Genomic DNA, 21,419 nt, shown 5'->3' with positions numbered 1-21,419 from the left:
GCTATTTCAGTGACATATTTATGTTATGGAATGGAACTCCACAGTTATTTAGTGAATTTTTAGAGGACATATAAGAGTCCGCTGTCTTGTTGTGATTTACCAACAATATAGATATTGACTGAACACATTAACTATATGTAGGATTAAAGAAGAACATTGAATATGGTTTATCAGCAGCTATCATTAGCCTACTTATTGTAATTGTTTTTATATTTTTTGTAGTTGTCACCCTTTTTCCACTAAATGTGGTATAGTCAAGAGCCAATTTATTGGACCTCAATATTAATATCAGATGATTTTGGCTTTATGTATGAGGTGGAAACACTAAAAGGTATGTTCATGGAGCCAGGTTACCCATCTAGTTTAATAGATAATGTAGCTGACAAGGTTGTTGGTAAAAGGGATTCTACATACGGGAGAATTTTGATACAAAGTTTGGATGTCTCCAAGAAACTGAGAAATGGGAGTGATTCAAATGTTCCCCCTTCAAGACTTTTATAATTCCCTATTCTGAAGACAGTAGGTGAATTAAGGGTATTCTGTATGAAAATGTATCCATTTTTAAATATGGTGAGAAACTGCTTGACTTATTTGGTGAAAAGCCGTCTATCACTTACAGTAGAAAACCTAATTTAAAGAATTTGGTTGAATTAGATGACCTTACAAAATTGTCTTGTTTTGATGTTTATGAAACTAAGAGATGTCATCATTGTAAACAGTGGCACCACGTTAATATAAATGATAAGCAGGCAATATTGAAAATTACGAATATGTGGAGAAGACTGGAAAAATACCATTGTTTAAGGCCGGGGGGGGGGTGTTTACCTAGAGATATGCGATCCTTGAGGAGCATTCTATGTTGGGAAAACAGAGAAAATGCTCAGCAAGAGAATTTACTTTTTTATTCTGTTAAGAAGAATGATGATAAAAGTGCACTCACTAGACATGTTTTGAAATGTAAATATTTTAAAAGGTTCTTATTTAATGCTTTAGAGAAGGTGGAACTCTTGGTGAAGGATGGTAAATGGAATTCAGCTTTGGGTCACAAAGAATCCAATGAAGGTATTAGTTAGGTATAGTATATTTTTTTCTTAAGTGATAGGTTTGATAACAATAGGTTTTTAAATGTATTTTTAATTTTTTTTTTCAGACCGTGTATAAGCCTTTTTGGAGTACTATTTGTCTACAACACCAGGGATTGTCACATTTTGGGATATTCAAACAGATGTTTTGTTTGAAACAAATGCTATGGTTCTGATGAAGTCCCACTTTTTGGTAAGAGACAAAAGCGCTCAACCTTTTGGCTTGATTGCAATAAGTATACATATTTTTTAACATCTTGAGTTGGCTTTGCAATCAGCACTTTTGGTTCTTTACACTTTTCATTTTGTTTGCCTCCTGGTGATACACAGTTTTTGATTAGCAGCAACTGTGACAGAAAAACATGTTTTAGTTTAAAAATTAGAAAATGTTCAGACAAAGCAAGAAATCAGCAATGATTTCTTAACTAAGATTAAACAAGTGAGATTTATCAAACAAAAGTACTTAATTTTGCCTGGATGGCACCGGATGCAAGTAAAACACTTCTGGAATATAAGATAGGACACCAAGCTTTGCTGAACTCTGTGGGAATGATCACATAACTATGCAAATGCACTAAATTTATACCAGCAATGAAAAAGCAAAAAACTGACTACTGAGCACTCTGAATAATAAAATGACTATGCTTTTATGTCCTTCAGTGTGTTTCCCAACTCAGATATTCCAGGTGAACACCTCCTACCACAAGTTGAGTAATTCCAGCCATCTTAAAAGAAAACTCCACCCTAGAACTAAAAAAAATGTAAGAAATCACAAAAGTTTTAAAAAACACACTTTGGCACGGTTCAGGTTGTCCCAGGTACAAACTCCACTTAAGTCAGTGGATAAAAATCCCTACAAACTTTAATTTACAAAAATAATAAAACAACAGTAAACTGGTGAGTGCTTTCATTTAAAACAATGTTAAACTTCTTCAGATATGAAGAATGGCTTTAATGGCTGCCTCTATCCATCAGAGACATAGATTCCAGGTCAGGCCTAAATTTTTGATTTTCCATCCACTTGTCCAGTTACAGTTGAATAGGGTCAGGGACAAGCTCTGCTTCACATTGATGAGAAGCCTGTTCCAGACAATGAAAATTCTCTGAGATAGATACCTGTCTCTCCAGTATATCCTATTTATGTCATAAATAAAGTTTATGTCATTAGATTTAGTAGTTCTGATGCTGTTCATTTTGAGATATGAAGGTCCATCAATTCAGGATCCAAGGATGTCTAGTATGCTCAAGTATATAATGCCTCTCAGCAATCTGTAGGAAACAGAGTATAAAAATAAGGCATTGAGGTGATCTGCATAGGACATTGTATTTAAGCCCTGTATTCTTTTTGTGAAGAACCTCTTTGGACATTCCAGTTGTTGTATGTGCCTGGTCAGATACATATCAAAGAGGATGTTATTTTCAATGATGGGGCTGAATACAGTGTTACAATGACTTCACAAGAATGGAAGCCATTGCCCTTACACATAAGCTGAGTGTAATAGAATGATTTTCTCACTACATTAGATGCATGTTGGCTGAAAGCCAGGTTACTATCTACATGTGTCTCCAAATCCCTGAGTACCGAGTCTTATCTTGATGTTTTATCAATGAAGTAGTTTCCAGGGTAGCCGAATTCCAAAAAAGGTACTATTATGCATTTTTTAGCATTGAGATCTAAGCCATGTTTTTGGCACCAGTCATTTGTCTGTGTTACTCCTTCCTGTAGGATGTTGGTGTCCTGGGGAGATTCTATGATTGCTCTAAGTTAGCAATCATCTGCAAACATGGTAAGTTAGAGGTCCTTGACATCTGTGAAGAAGATGGTATAGAGGAGCAGACCCAGCATAGAGCCCTGATGGACTCAGCTCATATCTGTCCTATTTTTGGCGGTGGTCTCCCCTATCCTAACTTCTTGGGTCATATATCTGAGCCAGCTAGCTATCCAGCATGTAACACAAGGGATTATACCCAATTCTATGAGATTGTTTACAATACCTGAGTGAGATATTGTGTCAAATTACTTAGCCAGGTTAAGGTAGGCAGCATGCACAGTTTTGCCATCATCCATTGCCTTGGTGACTTTCTCAAATAAGTCCACTATATTTAGAAGGCATGGCTACCCCCTGACAAATGGTTGATTCCAGTGTCTGATGGTTTCTTATGTTATTGTTAATCAATGTTATGATAATTCTTTCCATGGTTTTGCATATGAGACTTGTCAGACTAGTAGATCTGTTGGTCCGGGATCTCTTGATGGTCCACCTTTGTGCAGAGGGGGTATCTGTTGCAGTACTCCATTCACATGTACAGCACATCTTCTCCACATATACAAAAGAGATTATGAATCAAAAAATGAAAGTCATTTTTCTATCACTAATTGTACTTCAGTCGTATCAGTATTCTGCATCTCTAATTTGTCTTGCTGTTTCTAGGCATCACTTTTCTGTTGGGCTGATGAACTGAAGCCCGTCTTCCATTCCATATCCCAAAAGAATTGCTGCCCTCAGTGTGAACCTTTAGATTTTTATTTATTTTATATATTTCACATTTGTTAAACAGGTTGGTCCAACTGAGTAGTTATAGACCATTTTCAGTGGAGACCTGAGGAGAAAAGCTCAAATAATAGATATATACATAGTAACATAAAACCAAGTATAACAGCATATTAATACAAGAATAAGAAAATCATAGCAAAAAGGTGTACCAATAATACATACATACTATGGCTGAAAAAGCATTTACCTTGCAGAAATTGGATGAGTTATTTCTGTTGATACATGTATCAATATAAGGCAGTTACAAATAGTTCCAGAAGGATTATGCAATTACCAGACAGGAAATTCAGAGGTTATGTAAATTTGACTAAGATAGAGTAGTTATGGAGCAGGAGGAGGGTGGTCAGGTGGGATCCTGGCATGGGCAGATCCATTTATTTTGGAAGAATAGTTTCAGTTCGTTTTTGAAGCTTGTGGCTTGTGTTACGTTTTGTAGGTTAGAGGGTAGGCTGTTCCAGATTTTTGTGACAGAAGATTTATAGGCTGGAAAACGAGGTGAGTGCATCCATTCAAAGAGTATTCCTACCTTACTGTGAGACCCTCAGGAAGTGATTGGAAACTAGGAAGATAAAGGAACAGTTTAAACATGATTAAATCTGAGGTGGACATGCCAGAACAAACCACCCCCAGTACAACCATTACCCTGACAGCAAATAGGAGGAGGATTCAACAAGTGGAAGTTGGGGCCGCTGATGAATACATCAATTATATAAAAACCACATCTAACATCATTCAACCATTGATCAAGTGTCCTTGGTGAAGAAGCAAAGCCTGTCATCAATTTAATAAGGTACAAGCAATCAACGAACTAGGCCCATTTGTGACATTTATTGAACATATACCGCATTTGCTTCGGGGCTAACTGGTAGATACCTTTTGCTGGATGTCTTTCAGAGGGTTGAAGAAGCAAAGGCTGTCGTTTGTTTATTAGATCGGACTTATTATATCCACAGAGACTTTGTTTAATTTTTGCTTTCATGATTCTTTAACTGTGTATTTTGACTCATATTATTGTGGTGCACTCTCCTGAGTTGAGTTATAAGTTGAGGCTGGCACCAGGTTAGTTGGAAATTGAAGGGACATATTGAATTAACGTTATTTGTCAGCTAAAGTTTTGTACTTTCTTGTACTAACATGAATGGTTATAAATTGCAGGGTTGATGCTGTTCAATATTGTATATAAGTGGATTCCTTCTATTATATATGTATGACAACTTTTGAGTGGAAATTATTAATATAAATAACTTTGGTTAGTTTACAGGATATGTGCCAATAGTGGCATTCATTTAAAGTGTTAATTACTGGGCCACTATTTCGGGGCTAACTGACATTATAGGGATCTAAAACTGTTTCTTTGCTGGCTACGGACCCATTTTAGTTAGGCTTGCTAGAGTTATAATAAAACCCACCCTCTGGATATAATTCTGTCCCACTATAGAGTCCTAGCCACTTATTTAGTTTTCTCTGGACGAACACTCCTTCTTGGCTCTCCACATATGCTACAACCCTCTCTCCACATCTACAACCACTATTAATCCATTTGCCCTACTAATCTCTCTCTCCTGTCTTACCTATCTCACACTATTTCCTAAACCTTACCATACTACTCTCACACACTCCACGGTATCATACCTCCTCCTCACTTCCCTTCTTACTCATCCATCTCTCATGAACTGTTCTACTCCAACCCAGCACACCTATTCAAACCTAAGCTACTCCCCTCCCCACCCCCACCCCACTCATCTCTCATACCTCACAACAAAAAATCCCTAGCATTATACAGCCTATTCTACCCATCCCCACTACATTTCCTCACTCTACTCCTCCACCATACCCATCTCTCACTTGCCGGTGATATCCACTCTAACCCCGGACCCACCTCTGTCACTAATGTCACTAAACCCTCCTCCCTACCAAACAAATCCAGTTCCATTCACCTCATTACACTTAATGCACAAAGCCTTAGAAACAAAATACTTAACCTACATGCTTGGCTGTCCCATAACCCTCCTTTCATAACCCCCATTTCTGAAACCTGGCTCAAATCCTAAATAAAAGATAATGAAACCTTACCACCAAATCATTCGCAATGACAGAGCTTACAAAAAATGAGGTGGAGTAGCTATAATCTACCCCTCCTCCCATCCCATAACTACCTACACCAATAAAATACCAACATTTGCCAATGATAAAATTACAATCTGCTTTCTAAAAATAAACAATCACAAGTCCATTTGTATCACTTCCCTCTATATCCCCCCCTGGTTATAATATCAAAACACTTGAGAACATCCTATCCTGGTTCTCCTCTTACATAAATAATGAAACCTACATCTTGGATGACACCAACATCAACGGGGCCACTTTAAACTCTGATGCCCCATCCCACACTATCAATTTGTACAATTTCTCCCAACTAATTGATTCTCCAACCAGACCAAATAAAGATGGTACCTCTGGAACCATCATTGACTGGATCCTAACAACTCACACAAGTCTTATCACCTTTCAGGTATTATACCAGATCCTCTCAGTGATCACTTACCTGCCTTTACCGACCGGCTCCTATCTCCACTGCAAAAACAACACCATTACATTCAAACCCGCAACCTCTCCTCTTTCAACCCTCAAACTTTCTCACAATGCCTAAAGCTCACTGACTTGTCCTCCCTAAAAACCCTTCCACTAGATGATACCGTATCCTATTTTAACCACTCATTCCTGATCTCCTCAACCAACAAACCCTCCCTAGAACCAAATGCATCAAAACCAATCCTTGCTCATGGTTTTCAAATGAAACTAAACTTGCCATGCAAAACAGGGACAAAAAATGGAAACAATATCAAAAACATAAAAACCCCAACTCCCTCCTAGAATTTAAGCAACTCCGAAACTACACAAAAAAGCTTATAACTAAAGACCGCAAAGCCCACTACTCCAGTCCTTGCACTCAACAAATCCCAAACAATTCTGGAACTCCATATCATCCATTTTGCATCCTGGTAGTAAAGATAACCCCTGCCCTAATCTCACCCTCTCCGATCCTGACACAGACACCCATTTCAACTCATTCTTCATAGACTGCATAGCCAAACTATCCTCCTCCTTCCCACCCCCTGCTCCAGCCCCTCCCACTACAACCTCCACCCTAATCAACTACCCCCTTCCAAAGCCTTCTGCCTTTCTCCCATTTCCACAACCATTATAAAAAGATTTCTCCTCAAACTCAAACCCTGTCGCAATCCACCTGACAATCTCCGACCTACCTTTCTCAAACAATAAGCAGATAGCATTGCCTGTCCTACCTCAATTCTCATAAATAGATCCATTCAAGAATCATACGTCCCCTCTATCTGGCCCCATGCTTACATCATCCCCATCCACAAGGGTGGTAAAAACTGTGAAACCACCAAATTCAGGCCTATTGCTATCCCCCCCCCCGTCTAAAATTCTAGAGAAAACCATCCAAGCATAACTCATGACAGAACTAACCCAAAACGACCTATCCCCTACCCAATACGGCTTCTGCCCCAGCCACTGCACCATGACTGCCCTTCTTTCCTTTCTGGAAACCATCAACCATGAGCACGACTTAGGCAAATTTGTATCTACACTATTCCTAGATCTGTCAAAAGCCTTTGATACTATCTGTCACACCCTGCTCATATACAAACTCTCCACCCTACATCTCTCTCCCACCACCATAGCCTGGTTTTCCAGCTACCTGTCCAATCACCAAAAAGCTGTCCAATGGAAAACTTCAACCTCCCCCTTCCTACCTACATCCACAGGTGTCCCGCAAGGCTCTGTTCTTGGCCCTCTACTCTTTAACTTATTCATTAACAATTTCCACCACTCCATCCCAGAATCGTCTGTCATCCAATATGCAAATGTCTCAGCAATCATCTGCTCAGCCTTCTCTCCCTCTGAGCTCCTAGCAAAAACCCACTTATTCTTCTCCACAACAGAATCCTGGATGCAGTCCAACCACTCGTCTCTTAATGCCAAAAAAAAACAAAAAACAAATTAATGTTATTTTCCCCTTCCAAAAACTCCATTATTGACAAAACCTCTTTCACCATACAGAGCCAGAACAACACCCTCCTTGAAATTGTTCCCACAACAAAGCTTCTCGGCATCATCATAGATGAAGAACTAAAATTTGATACCCACATCCACGCTGCAATCAAAAAAAAAAACACCTAAAGATTGGCCTCCTCCACACACACAACTGCTTCCTCAGCCCCACTACTCGTCAAACCCTAGCATCCACCTTCCTGCTCCCCTCCCTTATGTATGGTGCCCCTCTGTTTACCAATTTCCACCTTGGCTTAGGTTCCAAACTTGAATGCTGCTACCATAAGATATGCAAATTTGCAACCAATTCTAAATACTCATCCCACCACTGCCACTCCCTCCTCTCCCTCAATTGGCTTGGACTACCCAACTACCTCATTTACCTACAACTCACCATTGCCCACAAGCTGATCTTTAAACCTACAAACTGCCCATCTCTCGCTACATCCTTAAAACCCTATATACCCAACCGCCCACTCAGATCCACAAACCAAAATCTCCTGGTCCACAAACCCATACGACCTCCTGGCCATCTACTAATTTCCTACTCCTTAGTTAAACTGTGGAACTCTCTCCCCCCTCACATACACAACCTACCAAACCATACTAATTTCAAATCTAAGCTATTCTCTCATCCAACAGCTAAATGGGAATGCCCATGTCACACTCCAACATAACCCCCTCTCTACCCTTTCTTTCTTTCCTGCACTGAAATCATCACCTATTATCACTACTATGGCCTCTTGTCATCCTAAAACATTCTCATCCCCTGCCTGGAACTGAATTTCTCTGTTATCTAATGTACTATACTTTCAATAACAAATAGTTTTGGTGCTTCTTCCATAAAAAATGGTTCATCTAACCACAAATGGATTGTAGCTATGGTTAAAAAGTTAACTCACTTAGAGCTAAAGTCACATATTGTTCTTCTGTTAATGTTGAGTTTACCTAACCTGCAAAGGTCTAGTAATCCTCATGTTCTTCAGTGTTAACTCTCTAAGTGCTTATTACATAAGGTATTATTCTTCTGTAATGTTTAATTGTTCTGTATGAACTCTTTGTTATTTCTTTGTAACATTTAACTTGCTTTGTCTTGGGGCTTTTCTCCCTGGGCATTCACTGAAAAGGGGCTCTTTATGGCCCAGTGGACTTCCCCGGTCATCAGACTTAAATAAAATAAATAAAATAAATATAGGAGATTGCCTATGTTCAGGTTAGATATATATGTTTCTAGGCAAAGTTTCTCAGAGCTGCATAGGGGGAATAGTATGAGACTAGATTTGTGAGGGAGGGACAGGAAGTGGGATTGTTAAGTATGAGGTTTGTTAGATGTAGTTGGGACAGTTTTATGTGATGGGAGAAATCAAGCCATTGTAGCTTGTGGAGGGCTAAGCAGTGGTGGGTTGGGTTAGGAAGGTTGGCTGCAAATTTGACAATTTTATTGTAGGTCTGCTCAAGTCTCGAAAGTAAACAGGATTGAAGATTGGTGATGACTGGTGAACCGTAGAGGAGGCTAGGGAGGAGGTAGGCTTGGGCTAAGGATTGTCTAAATTCTGCAGAGGAATTTTGAGTTGCGGTATAACAAGCCAAGTTTTTGGTTAGTTTTTTTATTGCATGAGGAATATGTAAGTCAAATTTTAATTGTTCATCGACAGTCATTTGAAGTAATTTTAAGTGAGTGCCTACGTTGATTATTGTGTTATTTAGAGAGGAGATGGAGAATTTAGCCTTGAGGTGGTTATTGTTTTTTGGGAGAAAGAGAAGTAGCTTTGTTTTTATAATGTAATGAAGTACCTTTCATTCAATGAGAAAGATTTAGAATTTTTTAGAACACTGGATGGCTGGCTGAAACTTTTTAACTTCTTATGTAAATTAATTTTCATGTTACAATCTGTGCTCTCTAAAATGACAAGAAATTGTTGAAAGAGATCAACAGTGCATGTATGAAACATGCACTCCTCAGAACAAAAGCAAAAACTAAAAAAATAGTAACCAGCTGAGAAAGGACAACAGGATAAAATCTGAATATGTTTTAGCTGTAGAAAAAAAGCAATAAATATTTGTTAATAAATATTTATTTTTCAGGGAATTGGAACTGATAAAAATAAGATTTACAGGTTTCTGTTTTCAGAATCTAAAGGTGTTTATTTTTAACTCAAATGTGGAATCTCATGAGTTCTGGTCTTATGGCACAGAGGGTCAAACACCTGACTGTGCACAAGACATGAGTATTTGACTAGCAATATGGACACTCGAGGGACCAGACAGGGGAAGATGAGTGTGAGCAGCAGACAGCAGCTCACTCATGCTGGGTGGCAAGTAGGCTGCCTGAGCTCATTGCAATAGCAGGATTAAGAGCCTAGTGAGCTCTGTACCACAAGCAGTATAGTATTTAGTCATGACATTGTACATGCAGAGAAGAATGCATGCATGCCCATCCTGAAAGCAGCCACTGTAGAGCATGCAATGCTGCTGTGGGATGGTGGGGGGTAGCTTAATCCCTGGTAGCAGCACAATGCCGCACCAGCATCCTTTATCTCCCCAACAGCTCTGGATTTGGGTTGGGTTGAGTCAAAGTGAGCCTAAGGTGAGTTAGGTACACCTGGTGATGCTGAGAGGATCTGGCAGCAGCTGATGATCAGCTTTGTGTTGGAAAGAAAAAAAAAGGAACCTTTTGTCTTACATAGTTTGCAAACAGAACATGACTTGCACTTTCATAAGGCTTGCTCTTACCAGTTTAGGAGGAATACCCATTTGTACTAGTTTCAAGTCTATCTATTTTAGTCTCCTTTACTCATACATATATCTCTCTTTTCAGACTACTTATATCCTGGCCTAGATGGCCTAACTCTTCAGCCTTTAATTCACTTTAGAAGGCTTTCATTGGGTTCTTCCAGAGGTCATCACTTCTCTTATCACCTTATTTCCACTGTTCTGGAAGATTTATTTCTCAAAATTCTGTCAGACTTCTCTCTTCTTTTCCTAGCTGATAAAGTTCTGCCTGTATGATGTGCTCCAACCCTCCAACCCTGTGAAGACATCCTTTGACAGCCAAGGGTTAGCACACTCCCTGACCTGGGAGGGATGTTTTTGGGTGGCTGCTAGAGATTCTGGATCTGTAGAAAAATGAATAGAAATGGGACAGAAAGAAAGTAAAGAAAAGTAGAGACAAGAAATGAAGACAATAAATGGACTCGTAATACATCAGTGCAATCGTTATTAACAGTGAATTCTTTTTATTAAAACTTTATTCAGAAAGAAATTCTGGGAAATGGTACTAGTAACATGGAAACAGTCAGTATATTGTTATAAAGTGGTGATGTTTTTTACATTTGTAGTCTACTGACAGCAATGAGATATACTGATGTAGCATAAGAAATTGTAATACATTTGAAATTTTTGACATATGGATTATGCTGCAGACGTATACTGAAAGCACTTTACTTCTTTGTGTTTGAATTACTCTGTGCTTCAACTTATGAAACAAGTACAACACAGAAACATATTTATTACTTAATAGTTTAGGAAAGAAAATAATTTGCATTTAGCATACTCACTAGCACTCTCAGTCAACCTCTTCAATCTCCTTTCCTCCTGCATTTTATTATAAGATATCTTCTGCTTCATAGCAAGATATAGAGGATGATTGATTAACTATCTCAGATGTGTGTTTAAATCTTTCTTACATGATTACATTTACTAATCAGTAAGGCAATGAAGTTATTTTGCCATTGCTTAATATGTGTGTGTATATCTGCATACATTTATACTGAGTCTTGCTGTATGCTTTCATTTATTAAGCAGGACAGCATATGGCAAAATACATATTTTCATAAGAAATTCTACCTAATCCATCTGTTAATAATTATTTTTTCTTCATTGTAAGTTGAACTAGAAGAATAGCATGAGTTCCTTCAAGTTGGAAGGGGTATTTTCTGCATCTTTTGCATACATTTCCATTGTTTCCATTGTAGTTTCTGATTTCCACTATGCCTTGCATACTTTTCTTGCAAAATTATATCATGTGAATTTGCTGTAAGCAATATACAGTTACCTTCTCCTCAAACAGAAAAGCTATACACAAGCTGTACACTGACGCACACACACACACACACACACACACACACACACACACACACACACACACACACACACACACACACACACACACACACACAAAGATGTAACAACTGGAAAGATGTAATGATATATTTCCAATTCAACTTGCATTAAACAAAATATGTTTACTGTTATAGATGGATACACTAGAAATATTTCATGGCAAAGTGTGCTTTGATAATTTGCTACTTAATAAGTGAAAGCATATTAGGGGATTAAGTACAAATTTATACAAAAGTAATCAATCACTACATTTCCCTGTGGTGGTCATTAACTTGCTACTTTACCCCACCACCATCCCAGCTGCACTCTGATTAGGGTGTAGTGGCTAACTGAGTTCAGTCATCTTGTACATGTAGTTAATATCTTGGAAGAAATGAATGTCATATAAAATTATCATATTAAAAAAATATTTTAGTCTACACAAACCAAATGTGTTTTTTCTAAAAGTTGTTTGTAGTATAACTAATTACTAAGCTAATATATACAGTGTTTGAAATTATGTGGCAATGGAAATATGTTCTTTTCTGTGTGTGCGTGTGTGTGTGTGTGTGTGTGTGTGTGTGTGTGTGTGTGTGTGTGTGTGTGTATATACATATATATATATGTGTGTATATATTTATCTGCATATATGATATATGTACTTCTACATGTTTATATATACAATTTACATATGTATATTGACGCATATTTTTACTCATACATATACATACTGTATTTTGATAAGATTTAAAAAAAATAAATAAAATACTTGCTATAGGTATCTGGACTTCTCACCATCATGTGGTTGACCAACTCATCCAGATGGTCAAGCCTATGGCTGTGTAGGTTGTCATTCCTGTGGTGGCATTGGGGGCCAAAGTAGATGATCTCTGTTGGGGATGACAGGTACTTTACCAACTATTGACATGTGTTAGTTGTTTTCACTCCATGCCACATACAGGTAAATCAATTTTCTCCACGTATAATTCCCTTAAGAAGGAGACCATGATTTTGGTCTCCTTGTCAGACCATCTTGGAGCATGCCCTTGTGCCTTCATAAATGCTGCAATCTTTCAAAATGTCAGTACCAGAATGAACAATGTAAGTGCAGGATTGTGGTTGGCAGGGTTGAAACCACATCCTCAGGGATGTGACATTACAGTAACCAAAGCTGGCTACTTTGTAGAGGCATTAAATATGGAAAATACAGTTGTATAATAAAACTTATCATGACAGTAGATGTTTTATTGATTGCTTGAGTAGGCTTAGCTATATGGGTTATAGCCTGCCAAACATATAACATCCAGCCATCTTCCAAAGCTTTGTGGTACTGTCCATGTACCCAAACTGTCAGGTTGCTCTAACTGAGATGATTAAAAGACAAGTTTGGGCACAAAGTCCTTAAGAGCTTTCCTGCCAACAGAGAGAGGGAGGCTGAGCCTTGAAAGGACAATGCTAGGAACAACAAAAACTAAGCACCCACATGCTGGAATAAAAAATCACACCAAAAAACAAGGGGGTGGGGGGAGGTGGCTGCTTCTGCATTAGTGGTGATTCAAACATCTACTGTTATGGTAACTTTTACTTAAATGGCTGTATTAAGTTCTTCATATTGATCACTGCTGCAGTAGCCTTAGCTATATGGATAGATTACCTTAGCTGACTACATTTGGCAGGTGGAAGGAAGAGAGTGCAGGAGTACTTGGAGAATGGGCCTAGCAAAGCTTGATTTGTACCAAGAGAAGAAATCAAGCTTATAGTGTTTTGTAAATGTATGTACAGAGGAACAAGTAGCAGCTTCTAGAATACTTCTAGAATCCAATGCTTTCCAAAAAAACATAGATGAAGTCAAGGCCCTGTTAGACTGGGCTTTGACCATGCCTGGAATAGTTTTGTTATGGTGAGTATAACAGGTAATAGCCTTAGACAACCATATGAAAATATTCTGTTTTGAAACAGGTTTTTCTTTCTTAACTTTACAAGAAATTAACAACAGATCTGAAGATCTGAAAGATTTAGTTCTGCCAAGATAATACCTGAGTTTTTTGTGGACATCCAAGGTATGCAATATCCTTTCTCCCTTTTTCAGGTTTAGAAAAGAAAACAGGGAGCTGGATAGTTTGGGTTAAAGTAAACCCAGACACTACTTTAGTCATAAAAAAAGGATTAGTTCTCAAAGAAGCCCCATCTCTGTGGAAAATGAGATAGGGTTGATTCACCAATTGAGCTTGTAACTCATATAGTCATCTTGCAGAGGTCAGCTCAATCAGTAAAATGGTTTTCCATGTTAAGAAGCTCAAGTCAGCCAAATGGTTCAAATGGAGCAAGTGTTTGCTTGTCTAACATAAAATTAAGATCGCAAGTAGGGACCACCAGTTTTCTTGGAGGTCTCTTATGCAAAACCCATTTCAATAATATCTTGACTGAGAAAGCATCGAAAGAGGAGGATCCATAGGGAGACATGCTAAAATGGCCGATAAATGAACCTTGACAGAGGAGTAAGAAAGGCCATAGGATAGTAACTCACACAAATATTATAGAACCAGAGAACAACTAGTCCTGAATGGGTGCTACTTATGTTGTTTGCACCAACTAGAAAACCTTTTCCATTTGCTAATATATGATTTTCTAGTAGAAGTTTTTTTAGTCTCCATTAATATCTGCTGCATGTTCTCAGTAAACAGGTGCCTATTCAGACAATCAATTGAAATTAATTGATGGTGGGATGTATCAAACACCCCGGATGTTGTGTAAGCAGCTGCAGTCTGTGAGGAAACTTGTGGCAATTGCTCCTGGCCATTTCCAGTAGAAGGGAGAACCATTGTTGCCTGGACCAGGATGGAATCGCTGCAATTATCTCTGGGGATTTCTTATGACTCTTCAGAAGCACCCTGGATATTAGTAGAAAGGGTGAAAAGGCACATAGGAATGTTCCTATCCAATAAAAAGAAAAGGCATCTGCATCACTGGCTGTCTTGCATGGAGTCCTGGAACAGAGCCTTACTAATTGATTGCACAATGGAGGCAAAGAGGTATACTTGAGGAACTCCTCACAGATAGATCAAATATTGGAAGACTCCCTGATCTAGTTTTCATACATGAGGGCCTGCCATGATCCTGGTCAGCTTGTCTGCCACACATTTTTTCTCTGGTGGAATGTAGGATGCCTGTAGAGTGAGATTGTGCTATGAAGTTATATCTCAAGCTAGCTTGGACAGTCTCCAAATGGGGTACAACATGGTTCTCCCTTGCTTGATTATGAACCATGTGACTATATTGTCTTTAACCACCAAAGATGGATCAGATAGTTGAGTTCCTTTATCAGGGCAAACATCTGCTTGATATTTATGTATTTGCATCTGTCCCCTGCACTTTTATCCCTCCCGAAACTCTTTCCCAAGCACAGTAAAAAGCATCTTTAGTGACTAACTGCTTTGGAATAGGGAGAGAGAAGGGTAGACCTGAATTTAAGGATATCTTTTGTCTCTACCAACAGATTTCTCTTCTGACAAACTCCAGCACTGGGGTTTGAAGAGATAAAGGGTACTGATGCTGGGAACAAAGAGATTTCAGATAGCACCATGACTTTGTCATGTAGATTCCTGCCAGGGGTATCATGAGAATCGTAGATGCCATGAGATCCAAAATTATGAGGTATTCCCTCACAGAGACCAAATTCTGAGTGGAAAACTTTGGAAAAAGAGCTAGATAAAGCTCTATTTTTACTGTAGAAGAAAAGCTGTTTGATTTGAGATGTCTAGTTGCCATCAGAAGGACACAATCCTGTGTGAAGGAGTCAAAAAAATATTTGAATACTTTCTTGGAATCCCAACTTGTGTAAAAGATCTCTCACCCAAGTAGGAGATTCCTGACACTATGAAAAAGACTCTGCAAAGATAATCAAGTCATCTGAATATGGAAAATGTGGATACCCAGTAGCTTACAATGAGCTACAGCTGGAGCTAGAAAATTTGTGAACACTCTTGGTGCAGTGGATAGTTGAAAGGGTAAGGCAGAGAAATAATAATGTAATCAAGATTTATAAAACCAAAAGAAACATCTAAAGTCTGGATGAATAGGAATGTGATGATAAGCATCTTTTAAGTCTAGTGTGCCAGAAAACGTGAAAGAAGAAGAAGAAGAAGAGGTAACACTTTGTGAAGTCACATCATTTTGAATTTGGCCACTATCACAAGCAAGTTTAGAAAAGAAAGACCCAGAACTGCTCTCCAATAATTTTCTTTCTTTGTCACCAGGAACATCCTTGAATAAAACTCCTTCCCAACCTGGAAAGAACTATTTCTATCAGTTTTTAGGGTAGCATCCAATGAAGAACTGGTGGAAACAAAAGAGCTAATCTGGAGGATAAGGAAGCCCCCCCCCGCCACGAAAGGAGTAATTTCCCCCAAATGCCACCTGTAACCTTGTTGAATGATTTTTCAGAACTTATTTGTCTGAAAATATCTGTTGGCAAAGACAAAACTGGATATTCAGACTTTCTAGAAGAAAAGTGTCCAGGGTGGGTGGGAGGGGGTTATAAGGTCAGTTAAATAGTCATTCAGACTTGGACTGTCCTTGTTTTTTGGGTGGGGGGGGTTCAATAATTCTTTTAGAAACCACTTTCCATTTATTCTTAAATGTCTGTTTAACTGTATTTTATTGAGAATATTTGTTCTCTTTTTTGCCAAAATTATATAAGTAGATAAAAAACCCTTTGAAAATTTTGGAAAATGAGAGCTGAAAATCTTAGAGATCCCTTGGAGCAGCTTGACCCTTTCAATGCACTTTTGATCACCTCTGCAGCAGAGGGGCAAAACACTAAACCTCGATCTAAGAGAATTTAAAATCTCATTTTTAACATCATCTTGGAGGTTCTGAGAATACAGCTATGAAAACCTCCCCAAAACAATACCAGTGGCCATATCCCTATATTTTTTATTTATTTTTTTTTTTATTTAACATTTGTTAACCGGGAAAGTCCGACTTGGAACAAAGCCAATTTTCAGCGGAGGCCCGGGGAGAAAGGCTCCAGATGCATGTCTTTGTAATAAGAAGTATCAACAGAGTTCTATACACAGAACAAATGAGTAGTGACCTCTGTAATAGTAGAAACAAAATTATTTAAAGCAGTTTTTTTCCTTACAAGAAGAAACCGCAGATAAAACATTCCTCATACTTTCACAATTTGTCAGAACAAGCTTTAACATATGAGTCTGACTCTTAAATATTCTGAAAATAAAAGTTGTAGAAGTATACACATTTTCCCCATACCTAAGTTCTTAGTAGCAGTGGGATCAACTACAGCTATAGCTGCTGTGTCAGGTTAGAGAAAAGTGTATAAAACTTTAAAAGACTGAGGAATTTTATAAATCCTATCTGCCTTTCATGGGTAGCTGGCTGACTATCAGGACAATTGCAGACCATAACAAACATACATCCTCTAAAGCAGACAGAACAGGAGGAATAGGTGTTGCTTCTGGAAGACCCTTATGTAACAACTCTAGTATTTTATGAGAGACTGAGAAACATCACTGTGCTCTCCCACTAAAATCACTGGCACATTCTAGCAATACCCCACAACAAGGATCAGAAATGGAGCTCTCCTCAAAGTCTGAATCAGAAATCTGAGGGGAATAACATGTATCCATCCATCCCTGCATCATCCTGTTCAGATTCACAGTCTGAATATCTTCAGGAAAAGAGGAAGCCCTCTTTCTTTTACTAAAAGTGACTGAACCAGACACAGAAAACTACTCCTATCCAAAGAAAACTGAGGTGGAGGATATATATGTTTGGTTTCCTGTCTCTTTTTGACAGGAAAAATGGGGCCAGTTGTGTTATTAATCCTAGCAGCAACTTCCCCAGAGATGGGAACAGCATTCTAACACAATAGAGTAACTTTCCCTATTCCCCCTCTCAGAACTGACAAGAGTGGTTCCTGTTTGCCCACTAAGGGGACCTCAACAGCTGCAGATTATGTGGATAACCACCACTCCATAGTGGCTGTGGGTACTATATAGGTATCTAGGGTAAAAGATGAGTGGACTGAGGTACAACAAGTGGCCACAGTAGAGTCCCCCACCTCCAGATGAGGTGAATTACTGTCCAGCTGTGGTGACAAAGGCTGTCTGTTTATTTTTTTTTCCTTTTTGTTCTTGGAAGATGGACCAGCTTTACAGTCTCAAGACGGAGTATTAAAACACAATAATCCTAGCTTTAAAATAAATTTCCTGCAGAGGAAAATAATAGCACTTCAACATAATTAAGAAAATCAAAGGATAAAACAAAGACGTGGAGTTAACCACTTCTCCAAAAACCATAAATCAAGTGTGAAGGATAAAAACAAGATCGGAGAAGCGGAACACAGCAGAAAAAACAGACTCAGTCTGAATAGGTGAAAGCGCTAACTCGTTGTTGCAATAAACTTTTTAATCTACTTGAGAGCTTTTGGAAGCATTTCTCCATATTGGCGTAGCAGTGGATTTATACTACATTTGCATTAGAGAAGATTTGTTTTTTCTGCTGTGTTCCGCTTCTCCGATCTTGTTTTTATCCTTCACATAATTAAGAAAATGTTTTTTCCCTAAAGGAAACTTATTTGCCTAGCAAAGAAAAACACAAGTCTTGTTGATCCTCTAAGGCCTCAGAGGAGTGTACTCTTTAGCATCAGTAAAGCTTTGAAGGGCTTTGTGCTCAGGCTTTTCTTTGAGTTAGCTCAGCTTGAGCTTCTTGATAGTTTGGGTGCATGGAAGGTGCCATGAAGCTTTGGAAGCTGGACAGCTGGTATATCCTTGGCAGACTCTAACCAATATAGCTAAGGCTACTGCAGCAGTGATCAATATGATGAGTGTTGGCTATTACTGATTAGTTTGGTTTGACCAAATTTATTTGTCACATAGATAATTTTTTAAGGAATAGTTTTACATTTTCTTGCCATCATAAATAAAAGTCGGTTATAACATGACTGCTTTTTAAGTTACTTATGTGTGTTTCTGCTTTTTTGCAGTAATGTTATATTTATTTGAACAATAAATCTGAAAATCATGCATTAGCCATTTCTTTAATCATGCCATTTTCAGTTCTGCATTATTAAATATTTTTTTCTTTTCTTTTTTGATTTTATATTTTAAATACATTTTCCAGTTGATGTCATTATCGTGTCATATAAACTAATGCGTGATCACTATTGGTATGCACGAAGGCCATTAATTAAGCATCTTAATTATGCAAACTCAATGGTAGCTGACTCTGTTTTTCCTTTTCTATTCATAGGGACACAAAATATATTAGGCCTCTTCTCAAATTCCTGAGAACAGTTTGGCTCAGTGGCAGTCAATGGCCCTCAGTGCATGTCCATGGCTACCTGAGTACTCCTTACATTGATTTGTTCACTTAATCACTCATGTACTACTATAATTCATAGAGAAAATGTGTAAATTAGCCTAAATTTACATGAATAACTTTAAGGCTGCCATGTTAAGTTGTAATTATTCAAGACAAGCAGCAGCTGGTTTAGGTAATCACATACTTATCAAGTAAGGGGAAAATAGCAACGATGTTAGAAATTATTGGGAAGCAGTTCATATTGGTGTTAGACAGCAATAATTGCTAAGAGAATTATATATTTCATTGATCTGCATTATTTTTTTATCTGTTACATTGCTGCTGTACTGTCACTATGCTACGTTGGAATAGTTTTTTTTTCTCTTTAGATTTTTATATTTGTCTCTTACTGTGCTGTTTTTATGTTTATTTACTAGTATATATAGTGGAGCTTTTCTCCTTGGGCCTCTGCTGAAAATGGACATATATCCAGCCAGACTAGCCCGGTCAACAAATGTAAAATAAAAATAAAAAAAAATAAAATAAAAATCTGGTGGTCAGATGCAAATTATTCATGTTAATACTGAGTATCATTTAAAATGGGAATGCATGACAGCAGCAGAGGAATGTATGGAGAAGTAGTCATTAGAGCAATGTGAAAGACATGTTTGAAATATTTTTTTTTTGGCATTAATATAATATGCTACACAGGATATAAGTGCACAATTTGAAGGGAGAGTTATACTTTGCAGAGGATGTGATGCCTCTGCACTGGCGCAGTAATCAAGGAGCCTCAATCCTCACCACTAGCACCAGTGAGGGATGTACACATTGGGAGGATTACAAGTTCACACATAGTAAAGTACAATTTCCCTTAAGAGCACACAGAGATCACAGTCAGTCTGAGGCTGGTTTCTCCCTCTTTTTCCAGATCCCCTAAAGGTTCCCCACTGGCACAGCTATAGGGTTAAGGTCTCTACCAAGTGGTCAAGCCAAAACCTCCAGAACCCTCTCTGTCCAACCAGAGCTTTGTGTTCCTGCTCAAGTAGCTGACACACACACACACACACACACACACACACACACACACACACACACACACACACACACACACACACACACACACACACACACACTTTGAGATTGGATTTATATACAAACACACATACTCCTGAGGAAGGCTAGCACAGGTTCACTAGCTGTGCCCCCTTCTGCCCAGATTATAAGGTAGTACCAGGTGCCACCAACCACTCTTATCAGCTACTATAAAGCCCTTACAAAGGGTGACTAATTCTACTGTGTAATGTTACTATTATCCAAAATGGTAAGTGTGACCAAGACTTTTAAGGCAATTTAGGAGTGGCCTATACAGTGTCACCAAATACATATGCAAGTACTTTAAGAGCTTAAATATCTCTAAACCAACCAGCCACAATTAAAAGTTTTAAATATATTTAATAATAAATAATAAAAGCACAAGGCAATACTCAATAACTGAATACAGTGACAACAGAGTTCAGAATCAAAGGAAGTATTTTAAAACAACATTGCAGGACAGTCTCACATAAATACAGAAAACATCTAAACTAATCTTACTAAGTTCCTATCTATTTCTAAGAGAAATCATTGTAATCTAACCCTGAAATTCAATAAACTCAGTGCAGGAATAGTGCTATTCCTGCATGGAGTGAACCATGTCCGTTTCCGCTCAACCCTAACAACAGCATGCCTTGAATATTCATGAAGGCATGCTAACATGCTAATGATAAGGGCTGTACGAACATAAATAGTGAACAAGTGCAGGGGGCATGTTCCAGTAGTGCTTGCACAGTTAGCACATCCCCTGCACTCAGAAAGTGCCGTACACCACTTTGCAAAAGTATTTCGGCATAATATTAGAGAACTTGTCTAATATTATGCCAGTAGTTCAGTGTTCACGGACACTGAAATGAAATGAGTATTTCAGTGTCCTCAGACACTGAAATACATAGGGGAGCAAGAAAGCAATGTAGGGGGTGTGTAACAGGTTCTGCCACACCACCTGCATTGTAAAAGTGTGATATGGCCATAGCCCCATACCTCGCAACCTGTTAAGGCAAGAAATCTGGATAAAGACAGAAAGAATGAGGAGACAAAGCCCTAAAACTAGAAACACTTTTTAAATATAGCTCTTACAAACTTAGAAAGTTGATAGAAAACAGGTTATGTATTAGCATAAATTTTCTGAAGGATAGAAGTCTGAAACTCAAATGTATGCCATTATTCCTGACTGCAGTCTTCA

Source organism: Protopterus annectens, chromosome 8.part1 (genome assembly GCF_019279795.1).
Source record: "Protopterus annectens isolate FY-2018-M chromosome 8.part1, PAN1.0, whole genome shotgun sequence".
NCBI classification, from domain to species: Eukaryota; Metazoa; Chordata; order Ceratodontiformes; family Protopteridae; genus Protopterus; species Protopterus annectens.
This window is presented reverse-complemented; position numbering follows the sequence as displayed.